This window comes from Galleria mellonella, unplaced genomic scaffold (assembly GCF_026898425.1).
Source record: "Galleria mellonella isolate WM207_F2 unplaced genomic scaffold, CSIRO_AGI_GalMel_v1 utg270, whole genome shotgun sequence".
Classification (NCBI taxonomy): Eukaryota; Metazoa; Arthropoda; class Insecta; order Lepidoptera; family Pyralidae; genus Galleria; species Galleria mellonella.
In genome coordinates, this window is record NW_026442062.1 from 965,037 (window position 1) to 989,531 (window position 24,495).

A 24,495-nucleotide genomic window follows, 5' to 3' on the forward strand; every position below is an offset into this window, starting at 1 on the left:
AGCCATGCAAACACAACTGCTTCACGGTTGAAACACGAATGTGACAGAGGTACCAAGCAACTTTTGTACAAAGTCTTCCTCTGGTTGTACACTCTTGACAGAGTGGTCGTGGTTTTTATAATGACAGTGGATCGTCGATGAGGCCCTCCTTCGCGATTGAGGTCCTCTCAATGCGTCTCCATCTACTTCTGATCACAGTCGAGCGAGAGCATTCCACAATAGACTGCTGTGTGGCCGTTTTGATGAGGTCAGTCGATCGCGTTGGTGATCCACCCCGAGAACGTTTGCCTTGTACTAACCCTTGGACAATTAGACGTTCCATACAATTTTCATTCCGGATGATATGACCGAAGTACTTGAGAATACGTATTTGAACAGTCAACGATAATCTCTCTCTGATTTGCAGTTCGTTATATAGTTAGTATAAATATATATTGTTCTCGTATTAATAACGGTGAAACAACACAAGAAAAAATATAAAAGAAAATGTTTATTATTCAACGGTTTTAAAAGCAGAAAATAGAGATGTTCAAAAAGAATCAAGACCCCGGGGAACTGTCATTTAATTAATTTAAACCCCTTTTCCTTTAAGGGTGTTTTAATTGCAGGTCTCAAAGGCTTATTATTTTTTTTTTATTTTCTTCTTTTTAAGATGCCCCTATTAAAGACATCTTGGAGAAATGTTTTTTTTTTATTTTTTTATTAAACACTAGTATAATTTTTATTTTCAGAAAGAATTGTATGAAAAATAATATAATATTTTTATCTAAAAAAAAACCGTCTGCAGTTATGGTAAAACCAGTTATTTTGATTTAAAAAATAAACTACTAAATTGGTTTTGATAAAATTCTATAGCATTAGTCTGGAAGTATATCCTCTTAAATAAAAAAGTATTTTCCAAATCGTCTTACAACTAACGCAGCTATGAAGTGACGAACGTAAAAAAAAATTGAATTGGATACTTGCTCTTTTTAAAGTCGTTTAAAAGTAAGCTACATTAGACAAAGATAAAAAAAAAACAATTTTCAATAGAAACCAACTTCAAATAAAAGTATACAATTAAAATATTCAGATTACGTTAAATTCTCGTATTTTGTTCTATCTAGAGATGGTAATATCCGATATATATATATTTAGTTCTTCTGGAGATTGTTAACTACCCATTGCAATATCGCCTTCACCATATTAGATGTATGATTATCTAATATTCTTTTTATTCGATCAATATATGGACCCAATAGACGAGTGTGAACATAGAACTAAATAAAGTAGAATAGCTATATAGGGATGGGTAATATGGATACTGAATCGATATCTATGTACCTATATATTGGATTCACCGCCCATTTGAATGTCGCCCATATCGGTGAGATATCTATTCTTGAATATGTTAAAAGTAAAAAATAAAAAACATGTTATTGGATAACACACTTTTAACAAATTCGATATTGGACCAGTATATAGATATTTTAACTTTTTTTTTTATCAAATTTTTGTTGAGACTTTAGTAAACCGGAGTGACTATGTCAGCTTCATAGGGATTGTCTGAAAGTCAGTCTGTCAGTCCGTCAGGGACATCTTTACCCACAAATATAGCCGTCTTATCCTTTTCGATATTGTATATTGGATTGTTATATTGAACATATTCATAAATGAACCAATATATACATATTGTGAATAAAATATATATATATATTGCTTAATATTACCCAGCCATAGTTCTCTCATAACACACGGAATTCCTAATAAGTTTTTGAATAAAACAAACATAAATTTTACAACCCACTTCCAAAGGACGATCACAAAATTTAATATCACCACGATTAACCATCAAAAACAGGAAAGCAGCTGAAATGATTACCCGTACAAATTCGTACATGGCGAGTCGCGTTAACATTCAAGTCGGAATAAAATATCCGGGATTCCATCCGGCTGTTCATGGGAGCGTGGGCCCAGCGCTAATCTAAATAACTATTTTTCAATATAGCTGCAATATAACGTTATGAATTTCGTCCAGCCTACTCAGAGGTACGTGCCCCAAATATTATATTTGAGGGGAATAAAAAGGAAAAATATGTGAAGTGGAAACTTGGCGCGCAATGTATTTCGGATTTGAAGACCGCTTCAGCTTGGGTATATTCAGTGGGTATTGTTTAAATATATTCTTTTCTTTTTCTAATTTTTTTTGTACCACTGAGGTGGCAAACAGGTATACGGCCCACCTGATGGTAAGTGGCTACCGTAGCCCATGAACGCCTGCAATACCAGATGTATTACGCGCGCGTTGCCGACCCTGAAGAAACCTCTTTACCCCACATAATAATAAAAGTAGTCCATTATTTGAGGTAATCTGTTTAATGTCCTTGTATTCAGCACGATGGTTTCTAGGGAGGAGCACGTGGAGATCAACCTGACAGGGTATATTGCTAGCAAAGGCACTGGTAGTCTGCATTACCAACAATCTCTTCCCCCCAAGATAGACTATAGTAAAAACTACATTCAGCAATGGACAATAAAGATTGAAATTATATGAATATTGCTTATATTTTTTTTATTTTATTATATATATTTTATTATTTATTGCTTATATTAAATCAAATTATCATTTCATTAGTCACATTAGAATGTGGAAGAAGCGAAAGAGGTTTGTTTGAATCGAAGCATTTGGCGTTCCATTGTTTCTGCCTACCCTAATGGGAGACAGGCGTGACAGATATGTATGTATGTATGTATGTAATCACATTTGTACTTTTCTGTGTTTTACAAGAGATATAGCAAATTTTATTGTAACAAGCTTATTATAGAATCAATCCCCATCAATTGTAAAGGGAATTATAAATACGCTCATTTCCGCGTCGGTTCAGAATTGGCCTATCGGTTTATTACAATACCCTCACTAATTTGGTCACCATTGAATTCCCTTTTTCAATCGACTTCATAAAGAATGGAATTTTCCTCAATTCGGTTGTATTTTTTTTTTCTTATGTTTGTTACTTCATAACTCCGTCAGTTATAAACTGATTTGGAAAATTCCTTTTATATTTGTACAAAAGTCAATTGCTTAGGTACCTCTGTCCCATTCGTGTTTCTACCGTGAATCAGTTGTGTTTGCATGGTTGTGTTTCGGTTTGAAGGGTGGGATATGGCGTGAATTTACTGGGTACAGAGGAATAACACCTGAGTCCTCAGGAATGGCAACGCATGGGGGGTATCATGGGCGAAACAGTATACTCTGTTATGTCCATGGTACTGCTCATGTCTATAGGCAACGGTTACCACTTTCCATCAGGTGGGCCGTCAGCTTGTTTGCCATTCTAAGTTGTATAAAAAAAAAACTTAAAGGATTGATCCCAAAAAAAATCAAAATCAGTTAATTAATTTTGCTTTTGAATGACAAAGTCTTAAATTAAATAATATCATCATATCAGCTGTTATTCGTCCACTACTAAAACATAGGTCTCCCATATAGACTACCACAAAGAACTGTCCTGGGCCACCTGCATTCATTGACCCCAATGCATTTGAGATCATCACTCTACCTAGTGGGTGGTCGTCGTACACTGTGTTTACCCGTACAGGACCGCCACTCGAAAACTTCTCTTCCCCAGCGGTTGACCGTTCTTCGAGCTATGTGACCAGCGCAAAGCCACTTCAGCTTGCTTATCGTTCGGGCTATGGTTTGACTTTGGATCTTTTGTAGATATCCTCATTTCGGATTCTGTCACGTAAAGAAACACCGAGCATAGCCCTTCCCATAGCTCACTGAGTAACTTGCTGCTTTTAAATATGAGCAACCGTGTAGGACCATGTTTCGGTTCCATAGATCATCACTGGCAACACGACTGGTTAAAGTCTTTCGTCTTCTAACTTTGAGGGATTTTGGATGAGAAGAAGTGGCTTAGTTTTCTGAACGTTGTTCAGCCAAATTGGATTCGTAGGTTGAACTCTCGGTCGAAGTTGGATACCTAGTCGGTTCGGAAATACTACTGCTGGAAGTTGATTCTAAAAAGTAATTGTGCGTGAAAGAAAGTGCCTGCAAAAATGCACGGTGGAGGACCGCCACTTATGCCACAAAAGTGGTGAACAAGCATACAGCTCGTTTGATAATAAACGGACCCAGTAACTTATAGACGCCTGCAACACTAGGGGTGTCACGTGCGCGTTTCTGACCCTGAAGAAACCTTAATATACCCTTTTTTAGAAGCCCATGATTAGACAAACTATAACTATTTGAAATAGTATCTATTATGTATTGTCAGTATTTATTGTTAGTCACCGTATTATTATCTAGTCGCCCTATTGATACCTAACAGACAGAGCTCGATTTATCGCGACCGATCAATACACGTTGTTAACTTGTCGCCGCCGAGCAAACATCATTACTGAAATAGCCTGGGGCTTTAGGCCTTCTGTGGGCTGCATAAATAAATCGGAAGAAAGGACGGATAGAGGATAAATTGTCGACTGTCTTTACTTCTAATTACAAGAGTGCTGCATAGTAGGGGACGAGATTGTTGCTAAGGAAGTCTAATAGCCCCATTGCAGGGCGAAAAGGATTGTTAGCAATGGAGTTTGACAGCCCCATTGCTAGCAATATACCTTATTAGGTCGACCTCCACGTGGTTCCCCCTGGAAACCATCGTGAACAATTCTTGTTGCATTCGTCACGATAGGCTAACTGACCTACTTCATCCTCACCTATCATCCTTCACTGGTGCCCCGCCGATGTATACCGATAGCAAGAATGGGGTTACCATTCCATTATCATCCATTTAAAAAAAAATAGCCCCATTGCTATCAGGTCGACCTTCACACGGTTCTCCCTGGAAACCATAGTGATTAATTCTTGTGGAATTCCTCACAGTCAGTTAACTCAGAGATTTTATATCTCACTGGTGCCCTGTTCGCGTAAAATGTTAGCGCAAGCGAGGTTACCACTTCTTCTTCTTACCTATTAAAATATATATTGCATAGCTCAGCCAAAGTTGATAGATAGACAAACAGTAAATTTTTTACGTGCCTTTTTCAAGGCACTTTCTTCCACGCACAGCCATTCTTTGGAATCAACTTCCAGCAGCAGTATTTTCGAACCGATATAACAACATAACCTTCAAGAAAAGAGTATATTCTTTTTTCAAAGGCCGGCAACACAACTGCAATGCCGCTGGTGTTGTAGGTGATAATGGGCGGCGGTAGTCACATACCATCAGGTGAGTCGCATGCTAGTTTGCCCCCTGTGTTGTAAAAAAAATGCTTTATGTTAAATTTATCTGTGCTTGTATATTTTTTTATTGTTTTATTAAGTAAGTAGTAGGATATATGTAGTAATAATAGTAATTAGGAATATAGTAAGCAAAGGTGATCTTCTAGAGATAAGCAAAGCTTATCTCTAAAAGATAACTCCTCTAATCAACCTTACGTATAGAGGATTTTTGCAAATTTTCCTAACGATATTTTTTTTACAAGTTTACCAGACTTAATGTAAATGACTGAAGACGAGTATGAAGGGTGACCTAATCGCACCAAAGAACTTAATTAAAGTGTATATATTGTGCAGTTCATATCTATAGGTGACTGTTACCACTATCTAAAAGTACATCAATCTACTATTTTATCATAATCATCATCATTTCAACCATTATCCGTCCACTGCTGGACATAAGCCTCCCCCATAGTCTGACATAAAGAACGGTCCTGAGCCACCTGCATCCACTGACTCCCTGCAATGCATTTAAGGTCGTCACTTCATCTACTATTTTATGTTTTATGTATCTACTATTTACAATTTTATGATTCTTAATAAATGCTCCCTAATAATAAATGACAGCATGACGATAGAAGATTTTTTATAATGGGTGATAATGCTCCTCCCCATTCCCCTGGAAATTATCATGATTAATTCCTGATGAATTCATCATGATGGGCTAACTGGCCTGTTTTCATTCTCATCTCTCACCCTTCACTGGTGCCTCGCCAGTGTATCCCGTTAGCGCAGGCGGGGTTACTATTCCATTTTCTACCAATAAAATCAGCTATATTATGTAAGTATGTAGATTAAACAAAAGAAGATTGCCAATAAATAATAAATGTCCCCCAAACGTTTTAACAATCGTCCCTTTTTGTTCCTTTTTGTATATTCATAAAAGATTCGATTTCCGTCCCGCCATTTAATATTAAAGATAAGTCTTTCTTCTCAAAACGTAATCCGCTGTTCTGTAAGTAGTTTTACAGTAACTATTTGTTTGTTTAAGATTATTTGTTGTACGTCAAATACAGAGGAATTAGATACATAAGAGGAACACGCAGTACGTAAATAGGACTTATTTCAAATATCTTCAGTGTATTTCAATCAACCTTGCAATCATGTAAAATAAGTTCGGATTACGATACTGTATGACCGTTTATTATTATTATTGAATACAGAAAACCCTGTGACACTGCGACCTTTACCAGAGGGAGACTTTGTACAAAAGTCGATTGCCTGAGTACCTCTGTCCCATTCGTATTTCTGCCGTGAAGCAGTTGTGTTTGCATGGCTGTATTTCGGGTGGGATATGGCGTGAATTTACAGGGTACAGAGGAATAACATCTGAGTCCTCAGGAATGGCAACGCATGGAGGGTATCATGGGCGAAACAGTATACTCTGTTATGTCCATGGTACTATTCATGTCTATAGGCGACGGTTACCACTTTCCATCAGGTGCCACTGCTACAGTGCTGCCATATCCCTGCCATATCCCCACCCTTCAAACCGAAACACAGCCATGCAAACACAACTGCTCCACAGTAGAAACACGAGTGAGACAGAGGTGCCCAAGCAAACGACATTTGTACAAAATCTCCCTCAATACATTACATGAATGTAACCAACAGAACAGAGAAATACCTTCCTTCAATGGTTGGCTGCAATATAAAGTTATTCAGAGGCATTTGTCGACTATTACCGTTGTGGCGAACATACCACTCGACATGTCCACATTTCGCCGAGTACATTTGAATCCAATATGTTAAGAGATAAGCCCACTGCTGTCTCTTTGATTTACCAAATTTAAAGGTATAATTTCATTTGTTTGCGACCACTGAATTTAACCAAGTACTTTCAGGGTTTTAAACATTTTTTTTTTATACACGATGATACTAAAGTGCTTCCATTAAAATAACTACCCGATATTAGATACTAGCTTAGTATAATTACAAGTTTTAATTACTACCCTCAACCCACTAATTGTTAGTTACAAAGTATCTGTGTACTCATTAGCTGTATAAAATGTACAAGCGCCATCTATGTAGTTAATTATTAGACCCAATTACGGTGAAAATTATAAATCAACTTATATCTTTCCATCAATCTTCACACTATATCTCTTCAAGGTAAACTGGTTCAGAAAAATGGAGATTACTTAGTGTACGTCAGTGGAAATTTTTAACAATATTATAAATGTTAGTTTGCTTATTACAACTCGAATAATTATCATAAAATTTGGCATGAACTTGTAGTATTTCGCATAAAAGTTACTTATAAGAATTTACAGTGGTACGCTGCACTTTGGTTGTTTTGTTAAAAGAGGGACTGGCTGAAAACCAGCGCTGTGCAGCTGTTCACATTGCGCTGGGACACTCACAGCATCAGCTGAGCCAGTTCCTTTTGTCGAGTATGGGACACTTTTTGTATATGTTATTTATATTTTATATTGTAATTGTATGGCAATAAATGTTTCTATTGTATTCTATTCTATTCTAAAAAAAAGGATGTAGGCTCTATTTTTTTTTAATAAATAATAATGGAATGGTAACCTCGCTTGCGCTGTCGGTATACGCTGGCGGGGCACTAGTGATGGATAACAGGTGAGAATGGATGCAGATCAGTTAGCCCATCGTGACGAAATCCACAAGAATTAACCACAATAATTTCCAGGAAGAACCGTGTGGAGATCGATCTGATACATTGGTATATTGCTAGCAATAGAGTTATTAGATCCTCATTCCTAAAAAACCCTTCCCCCAGGCTCTATATTAGGCGTAAATACTCTAAAAATGTTAGCTTATACTACAAAAGCATGATCACAGAATATTCCTTTACCAGTTGTATTTCTAAAGTTCTTACTTAAAATCTGCTGTACTTTATCACGTCATCTAAATGTAGTTATTTATCTACTTCCAAAAACCACGAATTTGCGGACAGAAGCCAGACAACAATATAACCTTATTTACATAAGGTATATGAATACAATAACTGTGTACCACAGAGCTGTGTCTAACGTATGCCACAACAGAATATAGCTGCGAGCGCCCGGCATACAGCGGTGTGGATGGATGCCTGAGGCGCTGAAATCTAGTCTCGATGCTTCACTAAAATTACTACCTAATTTAACAGCTTCAAATTCCATATTGTACTAAAACAATTACGTAATAAATCTAATAAGCGGGATGCCTACACTTGAGCTTTGTTTAAATAGACATTATATTAAGATGTTTCTTAAAAGAAACAGATAATAGCTTAGATAAAAAATTTAAAGAAATTAAAGAACTGTGTTAAATCTAATAGGTACTAACAGTTATAAATATTACTTGTAGAGTTTAAAGAGTCGTTATATTAAGGTATAATACCTCAAAGGAAACCTTCAATAAAAATTGTGTATAATAGTATATTAGATATATATAGATATGTATATAATAGAATCCAGAAGACCAGAGGGAGAGTTTGTACAAAGTCGTTTGCTTGGACACCTCTGTCCCAATCGTGTTTCTACCATGACGCAATTGCGTTTACATGGCTGTGTTTCGGTTAAAATGGTGGGATGTGGCAGTGAATTTACAGAGTACAGAGGAATAATACCTGAGTCCTCAGGAATGGCAACGCATGGGGTGTTTCATGAGCTAAACAGTATACTCTGTTATGTTCATGGTACTGCTCATGTCTATATGCGACGGTTACCATTTTCCATCAGTAGGGCCATCAGCTTGTTAGCCATTATAAGTTGCATGAAAAAAAATTTTAGTAGTTGTGAATTTTTCGACTACAAAAGTAAATTATGTTACGTACGCACGTACGCACGCACGCACGCACGAATACACGCATTCTAGCATACACGCACACCATCGTTATATGGAACCAACACGTAAATAAAACCTATTAATTGCAATAAGAATTATTAAAATCAATTCAGTCATTGAGTAAGAACTAGGAATTCGCTTGAAAATAAAATAAAACTTAACTATAAGTATTGTCGTGTAAAAAATTCATCGAAATTTTTGACAGTTTATGTCCGCCATGTTTATTTCATAATGACGTCATTTAGGACGTCGTCGTCATCCCTCCTACAGTTAAGACGAATCTAACGACATCTCATTTATAAAAATCTATCAAGCCGTTTATTTTGTATCCCGAATAAAAGTCCGTAATTAATTAATACTGTTATTTATTTGGGAAGCACTTTACAACGACAAAGGCACCGGAAGTGACAGAAAGAGACAGACTATGTTTTGCGAGCAGGATAAGGATATATATGATACAGTGACAGTAAATTCAAACACACTTTGCGATAATGATGCGAACATACATATATAGAAATAAATAGGAATTCTATTAGATAAGAATTAACGTGAACATTTTTTTTATACAACTTAAAATGGCAAACAAGCTGACGGCCCACCTGATGGAAAGTGGTAACCGTCGATAGAAAGTGACATAACAGAGTATACTGTTTCGCCCATGATTATAATAGTTAAAACAAATAAATAATAAATAATTATAGTTATAATAAATGATTATAGTTAACAGAGGGAGACTTTGTACAAAAGTCGTTTGCTTGGGTACCTCTGTCTCATTCGTGTTTCAACCGTGAAGCAGTTGTGTTTGCACGGCTTTGTTTCGATTTGAAGGGTGGGATATGGCGTGAATTTACTGGGTACAGAGGAATAACACCTGAGTTCTTAGGAATGGCAACGCATGGGGGGTATCATGGGCGAAACAGTATACTCTGTTATGTCCATGCTACTGCTCATGTCTATAGGCGACGGTTACCACTTTCCATCAGGTGGGCCGTCAGCTTATTTGCCATTCTAAGTTGTACAAAAAAAAAAGAGAAAACCAATATAAAGATATCGGATCAGTATCCATATTACCATGCCTAACTAATATAGGTATTTATGGGGATACACAAAACTTTTTATAATAAACACGCTGTTGGTTAACTTGCCCTAACTCTTACCTATTATTTTCACATGCCTCAACATAATATTTATAGTTATAACTCTTGGTGTACCGCATCGAGGGTGTATTACGACCATCGGCTACCGCGCACTGACGCGATGGGACAAGCTCATGAATTTAATTTTGTGGGTTGCTTTATAGACATCACGTGACTCAAATACTGCCAACCCAGCGCCCCTACGCCAGAATACGGTACATGAATTGAGTATACGTTATTTAATAAAAAAAAAGAAACTATAAGCTTGAGTTAGGTAAACTCTAAACGTTTAGTATGATGTATTGTATTAGATTAGGCCTGGAGTATATATTTTGGTCTGAAGACTGAGAGGCGTAAATATCTTTTTAAGTGATAAGTGAACAATAAAAAAGATTCTTACAGAAATGGTGATTGCCATCGTAAAAACAAAAAAAAAAGTTGTTATGATTGTTATATGTGATGGCAATCTGATAAGAAATAAAAGTCACTTGAGTTAAGTAAAAATAATGGCTGGGATGAAACGGCGTTACTATTATCTGTCTGTATATACGCGAACTGTAGATATGTAGGTAGGCACTATATTTGGTAATTATATAGAAAAATTACTTAAATTCTTTATTCTTTATTCTTTATTGTACACAAAACATACTGGTAATTACAATTCATTATAAACATAATGTGAGCTTATCTCTATAAGAGATGCAAAACCTTTCCATGTTAATGTGTTATTTTATAAATAAAAATAGGCAGTCATGCATATATTGCATAAACGTAAGTTATGTATACACAAAGAATAATACAAACTACACATTATAAATTACATAAAATACCCTGTAAACATACACATATATTTACACAAACATACACATACACATACATATATATACACATATAAACATATATAAATATACATACACATATACATAATACGTCAGTATAGGGATAAGTAATGCTCTCTTAGACGACGCTTAAACATGCCTATACATGCCGATTCCCTTATTTCGGATGGCAGACTATTCCATAGTCGAATGGATATAACTGTAAAGGAATTCCCAAAATTGTTATTATTATTAATTAATTATTTATATGTGACATTGTTTATATGTAAATTTGTTGCATGTTTGTGATTTTGCAATTGTACAGTCTAAAACTCCTATAATATTCGACACAATGTAATATTGTTATAGAATAAATTGAATTTTTCTTTTTTTTTTATACAATTTAGAATGGCAAACAAGCTGACGGCCCACCTGATGGAAAGTGGTACCCGTCGCCTATAGACATGAGCAATAACATGGAGATAACAGAGTATACTGTTCCACCCATGATACCCCTCATGCGTTGCTATTCCTGAGGACTTAGGTGTTATTCCTCTGTACCCAGTAAATTCACGCCCATCCTTCAAACCGAAACACAGTAATGCAAATACAACTGTTTCACGGTTGAATAGGACAGAGGTACCCAAGCATACAAATTAAAAAAAATGTAATGACTTTTCAAAAGTGCTTCAATGTAAGTTTATTTGAATAAATGATTTTCTATTCTATTCTATTCTATTCAAGCAATCGACTTTTGTACAAAGTCTCCCTCTGGGAGTGAAAACCTTTTAGCTTCGCAAACTTATAAACATTATATTTGAGTTGTTAAAAAAATTTTTAGCAGGTATTTTTTTATTATTTTTCTTTTTTTTTTATTATAAATTACTTTTATCGACGTATAATAAGGTAATAAAACATTTATTACGCTATTTTACATAAAAAAAAATATCTAAGCGTATTGATCACGTGTGTTTATTAATTTATCTCTTTATTGCACCAAAGACATAAAAATATATAATGACAGTAAATTTAAGTACATTTTTCCCATTCTAATTATAATTAATAAAGTGCCCAATGAGACTAAAAAAGTTTTCACTTAAGGTTGTCTTGAAAAGATTGCTCTCAGCAATAAGACCGCCTCACTGTACTTATACAATTGTATCGTTGTGTTTGTAAATTGTCTTGCTTATTTCCTATATTGTATAATGCAAATAAAGTATACTTATTGCTTCATTCATTAAAAAAAAACCACAGACCTTTCAAAAGGTAAAAAATAACTTTTATATAATTTCACAAGGTCACATTAAAAAGTCTTAAGTCACTTTAAAAACCAAATACCACGTTCCAACACAGAATAGTAGCAGCAACAATATTTAAAATATGAAACACACAGGTGGCCAGGGGCATTATGTTAAAGGAAAACTCTACAGTGTTGCCCTTTAACATAATGTGGTCTAATTTCTCATACATAATATATTGCAGTATACGTTATATATGAAAAATTAGACCAATGAATTTTGAGAATGTAATTTAGTATTGAAATATTATTTTTCTAGTCATAATAATTATAATTTATTATAATTTTAAAATAGGGGGAAAAAATTTTCATTTCCATTTAAAATCGACTCCTCTCGTGTTGAAGATGTTTATGAGCGACAGTAGCCGCTTTCAATCAGGTGGACCGTCTGCTCGTTTGACTCCCTGACAATAAAAAAAAATTGTCTATCTTTGCCATTATACTTACCATTTTCACATCTACATAAAAACTAAGAAAGATTTGTATTTTTGTGTGTAAGTTTGTAATGAATAAACTCAAAAACTACTTTGCCGATTTCAAAAATTCTTTCACCATTAGAAAGCTACATTCACCCTGAGTGATCCTTATTAAAACTTTAGTAACGTAACTCGAAGAGTAAAAAATGCTTTAAAATATCTTTCGGCGCGTGCGCTGCGGAAACTATCGGCGATAGAACAAAAGTATGTTCTACAATATTGAAGAAAATATCAATAACTACAAAAGACTTTTGGATACTATATGTCCAACTATTATCGTTATATCATAATAATCACTTTTTAAAATGTTGTAAAAATGTCTACCCGTGCGAAGCCGAGACGAGCCGCTAGTTTATATATACATTGTATATAATTAGTATGTGTGTGACTGCCAACACTCGAAGATTGACCACCACTATTACTACCAGAAATTCCACAATCTTCCATATTAGCCACCAATCCCGACTACCATTTTGTTCACGCACATTTTGTGACACGTGTTGCCTAACATAAACTGCATAAACTGCGAATAATTCGCAGTTTGGATGCTGAATCGTTAACACTGGATTCCGAGTAGCGATCCATAGATTTACCTGGAGATGCCTTATTTAATAGTAAAACACGTGAGATAGGGAATATTGCTTTTTTTACAACACAGGGGACAAACGAGCATGCGGCTCAGCTGATGGTAAGTGACTACCGCCGCTCATGATCACCCACAACACCAGCGGCATTCCAGGAGTATTACCGGCCTTTTAAAAAGGAATATACTCTTTTCTTGAAGATTATGTTGTCGTATCGGTTCGGAAATACTGTTGCTGGAAGTTGATTCCAAAAAATAGTTGTGAGTGGAAGAAAGTGCCTTGAAAAACGCACGGTGGAAGACCGCCACTCGTCCAAATGATTCGGATGAAACTTTAGTTTGTGGCGGGTTTTACGGTGGTGAAAATCAGTAGTAGGTATCAATCCGAACAATTCCTCAAAACACTCCTCTTGATAAATTCGGTAGAAAATGCACAGAGATGCAACATCTAAAGAAACCATTCAACATTATTCCTAACAAACCCTTCCCCCCACGACTTGGGTATTAAGCCTTGGTACTCTTCCATATTCCGTATATATGTATATTCCTATAGCAATCTAATACAGGTTGCATTAAATTATCCCCAACAAATGGGAGACTGTGTCAAATATACATTGAACCGCGGGTGGCTAGGTGTGGCCCATTGTTTGACTATGACTACATTAGTGCCGCTTCATTGGTACTTCGACAACTAAATTCCGGGGAATTTTCCCGCTGACATTTATAATGGTGGCTGGTGTTATTTGTGTTGTCAAATAGCTGTATTGTTATATATCCCATCAACTCATTTATGACTATACATACATTGATACCTTCTTATGGTGTCATGTTTTGTATTGCTCCATAATAACCTGTATGATTAACATCACATGGTTAAGCACTGCCTTTAAACCAGGCTTTTGACCAAAAGGAGACTTTGTACAAAAGTCGTTTGTTTAAGTTACATTTTGTCTGCATGTCTGTCCCATGCGTCTTTTAACCGTAAAGCAGTTGTGTTTACATAGCTGTTTTTCGGCTTGAAGGGTGGGATATGGCGTAAATTTACAGGGTATAGAGGAATAACATCTGAGTCCTTAGGAATGGCAACGCATGAAGGGTATCACGGGTGTAACAGTATACTCTGTTATGTCCATGGTACTGTTCATGTCATAGGCAACGGTTACCACTTTCCATTAGGTGGGTCGTCAGCTTGTTTGCCATTCTAAGTTGTATAAAAAAAGGCTTTAACAGTCCACTGCTAAATGTAGGCCTCTACCATAGACTGTCATAAGGAACAGTCTTGAGCCACTTGCATTCACTGAAACCGTGCAATACATTTGAAATCATAGCTCCATCTAGTAAGGGGTCGCCGGGGTCGCCACTGAAGTTTCTTTCTTTCTCATCTGTCACTGGTTCTTTGAGCTATCTAACCAGCCCATTGCCACTTCGGCTTTCTTATCCTTCGGGCTATGTCGATCACTTTGGTTCTTCACTTTAATCCTTCTTTGGTTCTTCTTCGCGCAAAGAAACTCCGAGCATAGCCCTCTTATAGCTCACTGAGCAACTCGAAGTTTCTGCATATGACCGACCGTATAGGACCATGTTTCGGTTCTATAGGTTATTACTGGCAACACGCACTGGTTAAAGATCTTCTTCTTCAAAATGTGAGGTATTTTTCTCCTGCCATATATGGACGGTAATAGATTATTATTACCACACGGTCAAACGGTTTTTTTTAAAGGGTGCTAATGGAATGGTAACCGCACCCGCGCCATCGATATACACCGGCGGGGCATCAGTGAAGGATGACAGGTGAGGTAGAAGTAGCCCATCGTGACGAATTCAACAAGAATTGTTGACGATGGTTTCCGGGGGGAACCACGTGGAGGTCGACCTTTTAGGGCATATTGCTAGCAATGGGGCTGTCAAACATTGCTAACAATCCCTTTCCCCCCACGTCCAAACGGTTCGGTAGTGTTTAATTTCGAATCTTCCTTCTCTTGTACTACTTGAATATTTTGTTTTATTTCCTCTGATGATGAAAAGGAATAATGATAAATTCTTATAAAACGTTTAGTGTCATCGAAAATATTTATATAAACAACTTCATAATTTAATTAGAACTTACATTATAAACCACTCATCTTTACCCATATGTGCTCTATTTCACTCTCTCTAAAGCTCTCTTTAACGTGTCTCTTGTTGGTAACGTGAACAACCTATCTTTGTTATATATTTATGTTTCTCTTATGTTTTTTATTACACTTTTATTTCTCTATTACTTGAAATATACAATTTTAAGTAACATATGTTTTAATTGCTCTCCAGTCACAATGTCTGAATCTACTTTTGTCCCTAGCTCAGCGATGATATACAAATAAATAATCGTAATAAGAATAAACTATTAATTATTTATACTAAACCTACATTATTATATGTAAAAAATTTCAACATTATAAGATATTATAGTATCACAAATAAACCTACGCTATCAACTCAACTAAATGGGCATTTTCCATTTGAAATAAGGAATCTTATCGGCAAATAAAAGTGGTCCGAACAAAAACTATTCAAGTCAGCACCGACCACGAGCTGTCACTTACATCCCGCAGTGAATAGGAGGGATTCTTGCGGAGGCTCTGTTCAATAGAAATCACGCGGGGACAGAAATTTGCTCTGTAACTTGGTATATTTACAGATTCACTAAATTATGAGTGTAAGGTACTATCTTTTATATGCGACATATTCGTTTTTTGTCTACATCATCGTCATTGTATTAGGCTGTCTAATGCTAAACATAGGCGTCAAAACATAGGCTCCCCTTATGAGGAAGGCCTATGTTTTGCCAGTAGTTGCTGTGCTTGGTAGGCGGGTTGGCAACCGCAGTTAAACTTTTGTGATGTTTTAATAGGGATGCTACTGTCTATTTAACTGGAACAAATTCAACAATATACAATGTGTTGTCGAATTTATCTAGTTCTATCACAAATAGTTCGTGTATATCACATTTCATGACGATTATTTGTGATGTCAAAGAAAGAAACAAACAAACTCACCACCACGTTTAAAATAATAAAAATCAAACGCCGAATAAATGTAAGCACGCGTGAATTTACAAGGTTTTTAGAAAATGAAAGAAACTGTTTTACAGAGGAATAACACCTGAGTCCTCAAGAATGGCAACGCATGGGGGTATCGGTATAGTAGTATACTCTGTTATGCCCATAATATTGCTCATGTCTAAAGTCGACCGTTACCACTTTCCATCAGGTGTACCGTAAGCTTGTTTGCCAATTCTAAGTTGTATAAAAAAAATGCACAACTTTCTGAGGATGAATTACTGAGCAGATTTAAATGAAATTTATTGGAAAAATATTTTACAATACCACCGAATTAAGTGAATTTCTTAATACGAGAATGTATAATGATGCGTGTAAACATGTATCAAGATAAACAGAAAAGCCTCAAGATTTACAATAGCCTTTACAAGAAACCATAAGAATCACAGTCCATAAACTGAGCTCAACCATCCAGCCGGCCCATTACACCCCATAACACCCCCTATCTACCATTCGTTTGGTCACATTAAACGTTCACAAGTGTCATAAAATTCTGACCCACCGCTAAAACCACTAGGGGTGGACTCCTTTTACATTTTGCCCTATAACGTCGACGCGTTATGGACACCCTAACAGGAGCAATGATAAGGTTTAATACCACTTACCTAAATTTTGCGATGTGCATTTTTTATTATTTTTACTAATAATACTAATTTTTACTAGTTTTTTTTTTTAATGGATGGTAATGAAATGGTAACCCCGCTTGCGCTGTGGGTATACGCTGCGGGGCACCAGTGAAGGGTGAGAATGAAAGCAGGTTCGTTAGTCCATTGTGACAATTTACACTAGAATTGATCACGATAGTTTCCAGGGCTAACCGCGTGGATGTCGATCTGATAGGGTGTATTGATGGTTATGGGGAAATTAATTACTACCCCATTACTAACAATCCCTTTCCCCCCAAATTAGTAGTATTAGATAATGGATTCTTTAGGGGGAGAGGGAATTGTTAAAATTTGGGACTAGGTGGACCAATTTCTAGCAATATAGGGTTTAGGCCGACCTCTACGCAGTCTCTCCTGGAAGCGTAGTGGCCTACCAGATAGGGTATATTGCCAACAATGGGGTTATTGGACCGATTATTAACAATCCGTTTCCTTTCTATATAATGTTGTTGGTACAAACGTTGGGGGGAAAAAGGTTTCTTCAGGGTGGCAACGCTCACGTATTACATCTGGTATTATAGTCGTTCATATGCTACGATAACCACTTGCCATCAGGTGGGCCGTATGCTTGATTGCCACCTCAGTGGTATAAAAATCAAACTTTTCCTCTTTATAATATCAGTTTAGATATGTATATAGTGGTATAATATATTTTTCATCGTGTCTCCCACCAAATTGTTTATAATTACTCCTCTCCATCTAAAGGTTGCCTGGAAGAGATCGCTCTTAGCGAAAAGGTCGCCCATTGTTTTCTCATTGTGATTATTTCTTGTAATTATTTACATTTATAATAAGTTTACTATTGTAATCATTTGGAGGAAATAATAAAGAGTATCTATCTATCTATTTATCTATTTATAGTACTAAAGCCCAATTTAATCTTCATATATTATATTACATACATTTCACAATAAAAATCTAAATACCAACATCCCTTTTTCTACATTTGGAGTTATTACGGAGATGTCCAGTCACATCAGGAGGGGTTAGGGAGGGGGAGGTCGGGTCACTATTTACCTCCCGTCCGTGTCAACCGCAAGCTCAATATTCACACCACTGCTACGAATGTTTCCTTTGATCCGGAATAGATATTCATTTAATTGGTACATTTGTTACAAATCCAAAATCTTATAAGCAAAATCGTCGGTTTCAATTTAGTTTAACGTTTCTAACTTTTTTTTTAATTATTTTTTATTTTAACTATTCCTTATTCTTTATTGTACACAAAAGTTTATTGAAATAGAAAAAAAAACACAAATATAAAAGGCGAGCTTATCTCCAAAAGAGATTTCTTCCAGCAAACCTAATATGAGAATAACTGACAGTTTATTAGTAGTTACAGTCATTAAGTATTAGTAAGAGGGATTATTAACAGTTGAGGGATGGGCAACAGTGCCCCTCTAAGATATCACCAAAAGCCTAACTGCGGTTGAGAACACTCCTGCTAAGCGTGGCAACTACTGGCAAATCTCCTTTAAGGGAGAGGCCTATGTTCAGCAGTGAACAGTTAACGGCTAATATGATGATGTTGATGATGATGATTATTATTATATTTAGTAAATAATTTCTGAATGTCTTTTATTGAAGTAAATTGGTGGCGAAATTTATTATTGTTTCATATTATATTAAGGAAGTACTATAATAGGGTATGATCTATCTGTACAGCAAATTTCATTTAAATTGATTTAGTAGTGTTTGTGTGAAACACTAACAAATCCATTCACTCATCGTTACAAATTTTGGCATTTATTTTATTAATAGCATAGTTTATTGATCACATTTAACACAAAAAAGGAGAAATATTATACAAAAGGCAATCTTAATGAATAAATAATAATAATAACATTATGTACCAGTTATTTTACAGTTATATTTACAAGAAAAACAAAAAAATATAAAATATAAAAAATATAAATAGTTACAAAAATATACCCAATTGTATTTAAAATAAAAAGAGCTATCAAATCCTGAAAAAGTTCATTTATAAAGTTGATGAGAAAATGTATAAATTATCTTTTTGAAATTAAAAGTAATTAAAAAAATTAAAATTAATTAAGTGACAAAATATGTAAACTAAATAGCAAAAAATCACAAATAGGAATCATGTCTAACTTAACCTAGAAATTCTTTTAAAAATGCTTAAAAAAGCTCAGGTGCCAATCTTAAATATAACCATGAAACCAACGCACGTTGATATCAGGTTTGCCAGATCGGATACTTTTTTCTCCTAAAAATTCTAATTATAATATTTATCTCCAAAATTATACCAAGAAAAATATAAATAGATATTTTTCGTTCAAGTAAACTTAAATATAAACATTTTTTTTATTTTATTTTAGTTTATTTTTTCAATACCTTTAATTTTCTAAAGTACAACTTTGTGTGTATACATGTAATAAATTTTTATATTATTTTCTATATTCGTAATTTTATCCAAATAATAAAATCGTACACTACCAAATACAAGTAACCTCTACGAATCAGTATTTTTCTCTAAAAATGGCAAATTACTCTCATTTTGTATTTTCTCCAATCTCCAACCAGACATTCATTCATAATATATACTCAGCAATTTACTTATTGGAAACTATTATAATTTGATTTAGTATATTTCCCAAATTGTTGTGTTTCTAAATAATTTTTTTTTGTAACTTAGAATGGCTAATAAGCTGACGGCCCACCTGATGGAAAGTGGTAACCGTCGCCTATAGACATGAGCAGTACCATGGACATAACAGACAGATAGATAGATACTCTTTATTGTTTCCTCCAAAAGATTACAATAGTAAACTTATTATAAATATAAATAATTACAAGAAATAATCACAATGAGAAAACAATGGGCGACCATATCGCTAAGAGCGATCTCTTCCAGGCAACCTTTGGATGGAGAGGAGTAATTATAAACAATTTGGTGGGAGGCACGATGAAAAATTTTGTTAGTTCTAAATATGGGAGATGTGATACATATAATAATGTAAATATTATCCCTACTCATTATTATATTTATATACATACACCTACACACACATATACATATATGTATATACATATTAACACATATACATACATACACATACACATATACATACATGGATATAAACACCTACACAAATACATAAATATATATAAATAACAGAGTGTACTGTTTCGCCTATGATACCCCTATGCGTTGCCATTCCTGAGGACTCAGATGTTATTCTTCTGTACCCTTTAAATTCACCACCATACCCTATCCTTCAAATCAAAACAAAGCCATGCAAATACAACTGCTTCACGGTAGAAACACGAATAGGACAGAGGTGGCCACCTCTGTCCTATTCATGTTTCTAGCAAACGACTTTTGTACAAAATCTCCCTCTGGTAGAAATTTCTCAAAGGGAGACTTTTTTGCGCAATCCTGGCAACACCGGTTAAAATTAACATTTTCTCCTCGAAACTTCAAGCTTTTTACGTGCACATTTAACACTGTGTGGGATGAATAAATTAGTTAACGTGAATCGAGACACGCGGCTACACGGCCGCGCCTCGATCCGTCCCGTCGTCGTCGCTACTCGTGGTACCGACGACGTACTCAAATTCAGCTTCCCAATGAATAAATTACATTCAGCAGACGTTATTTGTGATGACAATTTCATTTTCTCTGATTACTTCCGATGTTGCTTTAGAATAATAATGAGATACATTTTTGTATATATTATGCAAATAACGAGCGTGTTTTATTCATTAAAATATCTTTGTATTTGACGATTCAAATTTAAATAAGTGTTATTCTATGAAACACGTGATTTATAGGGCATTCTTATTTTTTTAATGGATGATAATGAAATAGTAACCCCGCCTGCGTTTTCGGGTTACGCTGGCGGGGCACCAGTGAAGAATGATTGGTGAGGATGAAAGGGTAGGTCAGTTAGCCCATCGTGACTAATTCAACGATAAATTAGTCACGATAGTTTCCAGGGGGAATTGTGTGGAGGTCGACACGATAAGATATATTGATAGCAATAGGGACTAACCTCCCTATAACTAACAATCCTTTCCCCCTAATAGTACATTCGACCAGATGGTTCCGGCTTAGAATAGGCCACCACTTCCTTTCCTTACCATTTGGACTTTTTTTGGTCCGAATTTGGTATAAACAAAAACACGATTTTTTTTTTTTTATTTAATTACCATGCATAATTACATTAAAAAAAAAAACTGGATCTTTAGTACCACTTAAACCTTTTGGGCTTGTGTGTGATACTTTACATTTCGTTCTCAATGTCAATATTTACATTCATATTCTGCTATTTTAGCAAGGTTGGACAGTAAATAAGCTTTCAGTTTTAACTTTATGTTTTTAACAGTGATATTGTTTCGCAAATCGGTAGATAGGGAATTTACTAATCGCGGTATGAGGTAGGCGCTCGTTCGCTCGCTCGTTGAGTCCGAAATTCCGGAATTTCATTTCATGGTAGACCCGCTGATATTTAGCTGCACTATAACACTCGTAACAAAACCTACTACTGATTATAATACAATGACGATTTCAAATCATTTCATCTGTGATAAATATATACATTTTAATTTAAACAATTTAAATACAATTAATTGAAACATAACACGATTTTATTGTTCATTATTTCAACTATCACAATACCGTGAATAATACCAGAGATAACGCCCTAAATTGCTTTTTTTTCTTTTTATTTAAAATCCTCTTATCGGGGCAACTAATTCATGTATTCTCTTCCGGCCAGCTCTATTCCAAACTATACATTTGACCCCCCTATACGACATAACAATAATTAAACAGTATTTATTTATAAAGTTTATTAGTATTTGGTGTAAGCCTGCGGTTTTATCTGCTATTATAATGATCATTTATCATCAACATTCCCACAAGCTCTTTCTTGAATCAACCAATCAAATTTCAAGTTCTTATGTTGCACTATAACAAGTCTAAGTTCCTCCTTAGATATATAAACTAAATTAAACAAGTGGAATCTTAAAAGGTTTCTTTATAAACTGTACCTAGGAAAGTGTTAAATAAAAAGTTTGGGCCGTTTTACGGCCGCCCGGCCTCCTAATCGCGGTATTAACCGCCGCTAAAACACACAACTATTACAGCTTTTAAACGGGTCGTTCGCACCGCGGTAATTTGCGACTAAACGTCGAAGGGAAATGGACGGGGCGAGATTACTGGCCACTTGACTCGCCCGCCCGTAATGGGACACGCGCCCGTTTTGTCGTAGACGTGAAGTTTTATGTTTTTTTCTTACGCATCTTACGTATCGGAACGTCGAATATGCTTTATTGGACTCGATGAATCCGTTGTTTGGTTTGAGAGCGCTTTTTTTTCTATTTATACTCTTTTTTTTTGGCTCAAATAAGATGATTGCTTGAACTAGAAGTTCGAACAATTATGTTTTCATTAAACCAATCAAATGGACTATAATAATCACTGGCACAAGTTTTATGGTTTTCAAGAAACGGGTAAACCATAAAACTTAACCAAAAAAAACCATCGTATGATTGTTTGGGTAAACTATAAATAAATTGTATAAATATACTTGAATATTTAGTGGAAATTTGTAAATTAAATGTAACCTAAATAAGAATTCTGCCTATGTAGGCAGCGAGTAGTAAATGACTAAAATAAAATATTTAAGTATTAATTGTTCTATTAGTGTTTAGTTTATTGGTGTGTGGCTCCCAAAAAATTACATTATCTTCAATATTATCATCATCATCTCAGCCATTATCCGTCCACTGCTAAACACAGCCCTCTACAGATTTAAAGAACGATCCTGATCTACTTGCATCCACTGACTCTCTACAATGCATTTGAAGTCGTCACTCCATCTAGTGAGAGTCGTCCTACACTTCATTTCTCCATACGCCACTCAATGATCTTTTCTCCCAATCAGTTGTCAGTTTTTATATGTGACCAATCCATTACTACTTTGGCTTGCTTATACTTCGAGCTATGTCGGTGACTTTGATTCCTATTGCCATTTTAAATTGCCTATGCATTTCTGCAGTATTCTCATTCTACGATATATCTTTATGGAATAACTACAACATACATACATATCAGCTTATATTAACTGTCCACTGCTGAGCATAAGCCTCCCCTTGAAAAGTTTTACCAGTAGTTACCACTCTTGGCAGGCAAATTGGCAACCGCAGTCAGGCTTTAGAGATGTTTTAAGAGGGACGCTGCTGCCCATCCCTCGCCTTCTGATTTGGTGCTTAACTAAGTAAAAAAGTAGCCTATGTCTCATTCCATCCTATAACCAAATTTCTTAACGATCAATTGAGCCATAAAATCACCAAAAGGTAACCAAAAAAACAAACACACTTTCACATATAATAATACTGTAACTTCCATTCTACGAATCCCCCTCCACGTCGGTCCAAGCACACGCGTTTTAAGAACAAAAAAGGCCACAAAGCATCCCTAACATGACTTTCATTTCGGTATCCCTCGTCAGGAAGTCATCGAGGTGCGCCCACCGTGAGCACAGCTAGGGTAGCCATTTATCGACACATAAAAAGGCAGTAGTCCGTCCTTACGTTCCACCCGTGACGGTTTAGATAGCGAGGGGTAAGATTAACTAATATTGTGAGAGAAGGAAATCCTTGTACCTACGAGTACTACGTATATAAAAATGCATATTCACAGTTATCTATGTTTTTATCTCTTAACTTATTTTGAAATGGTAAAAAAAATAAAAAATAAAACAGAAATGTAATAATGCGGTGAAAAAAAAAATAGAAAATTGTTTAAAAAACTATTCTTTAGCCTATATCGCTTTTGTCTCAATTTAGTCTGTTATTTTTTATGAAGCAAAGCCTTTATTGACTATTAAAGATCTCTAATATTAAACACCTTACCAGAGGGAGATTTTGTACAGAAGTCGATTGCTTGAGTACCTCTGTCCCATTCGTGTTTCTACCGTGAAGCAGTTGTGTTTGCATGGCTGTGTTTCGGTTTGAAGGGTGGGATATGGCGTGAATTTACAGGGTACAGAGAAATAACACCTGAGTTCTCAGGAATAGCAAAGCATGGGGGGTATCATGAGCGAAACTGTATGTATGTATACTGTTATGTCCATGGCACTGTTCATGTTTATTGTCGGCGGTTACCACTTTCCATCAGGTGGGCCGTCAGCTTGTTTGCCATTCTAAGTCGTATAAAAAAAAACTTATACAATAGCTATTTTCTAGTTACACTATGAAATATATATATTTTTTTTCTCAATCAGCAAATTGAATCGAACATACTTCAAATTGATATACAAAATAGAAAACCTGTCAAAACCACACAACAGTGGGTATGTTTACTGGAATATTTCTGCGAATATGGCATTTATCCCTGG

At 35.5% G+C, this 24,495-nt stretch overlaps 2 protein-coding genes across 2 annotated transcripts in view; both read right to left on the reverse strand.

Annotated features, from left to right (window-relative positions):
* The window catches only part of LOC113523390 (tumor suppressor candidate 3), a 558,159-nt gene that overhangs the window by 329,309 nt on the left and 204,355 nt on the right, over positions 1-24,495 (reverse strand). The window lies entirely within an intron of this gene.
* Positions 1-24,495, reverse strand: part of LOC116412721 (protein O-mannosyl-transferase TMTC1-like) — a 200,281-nt gene that overhangs the window by 119,651 nt on the left and 56,135 nt on the right. The window lies entirely within an intron of this gene.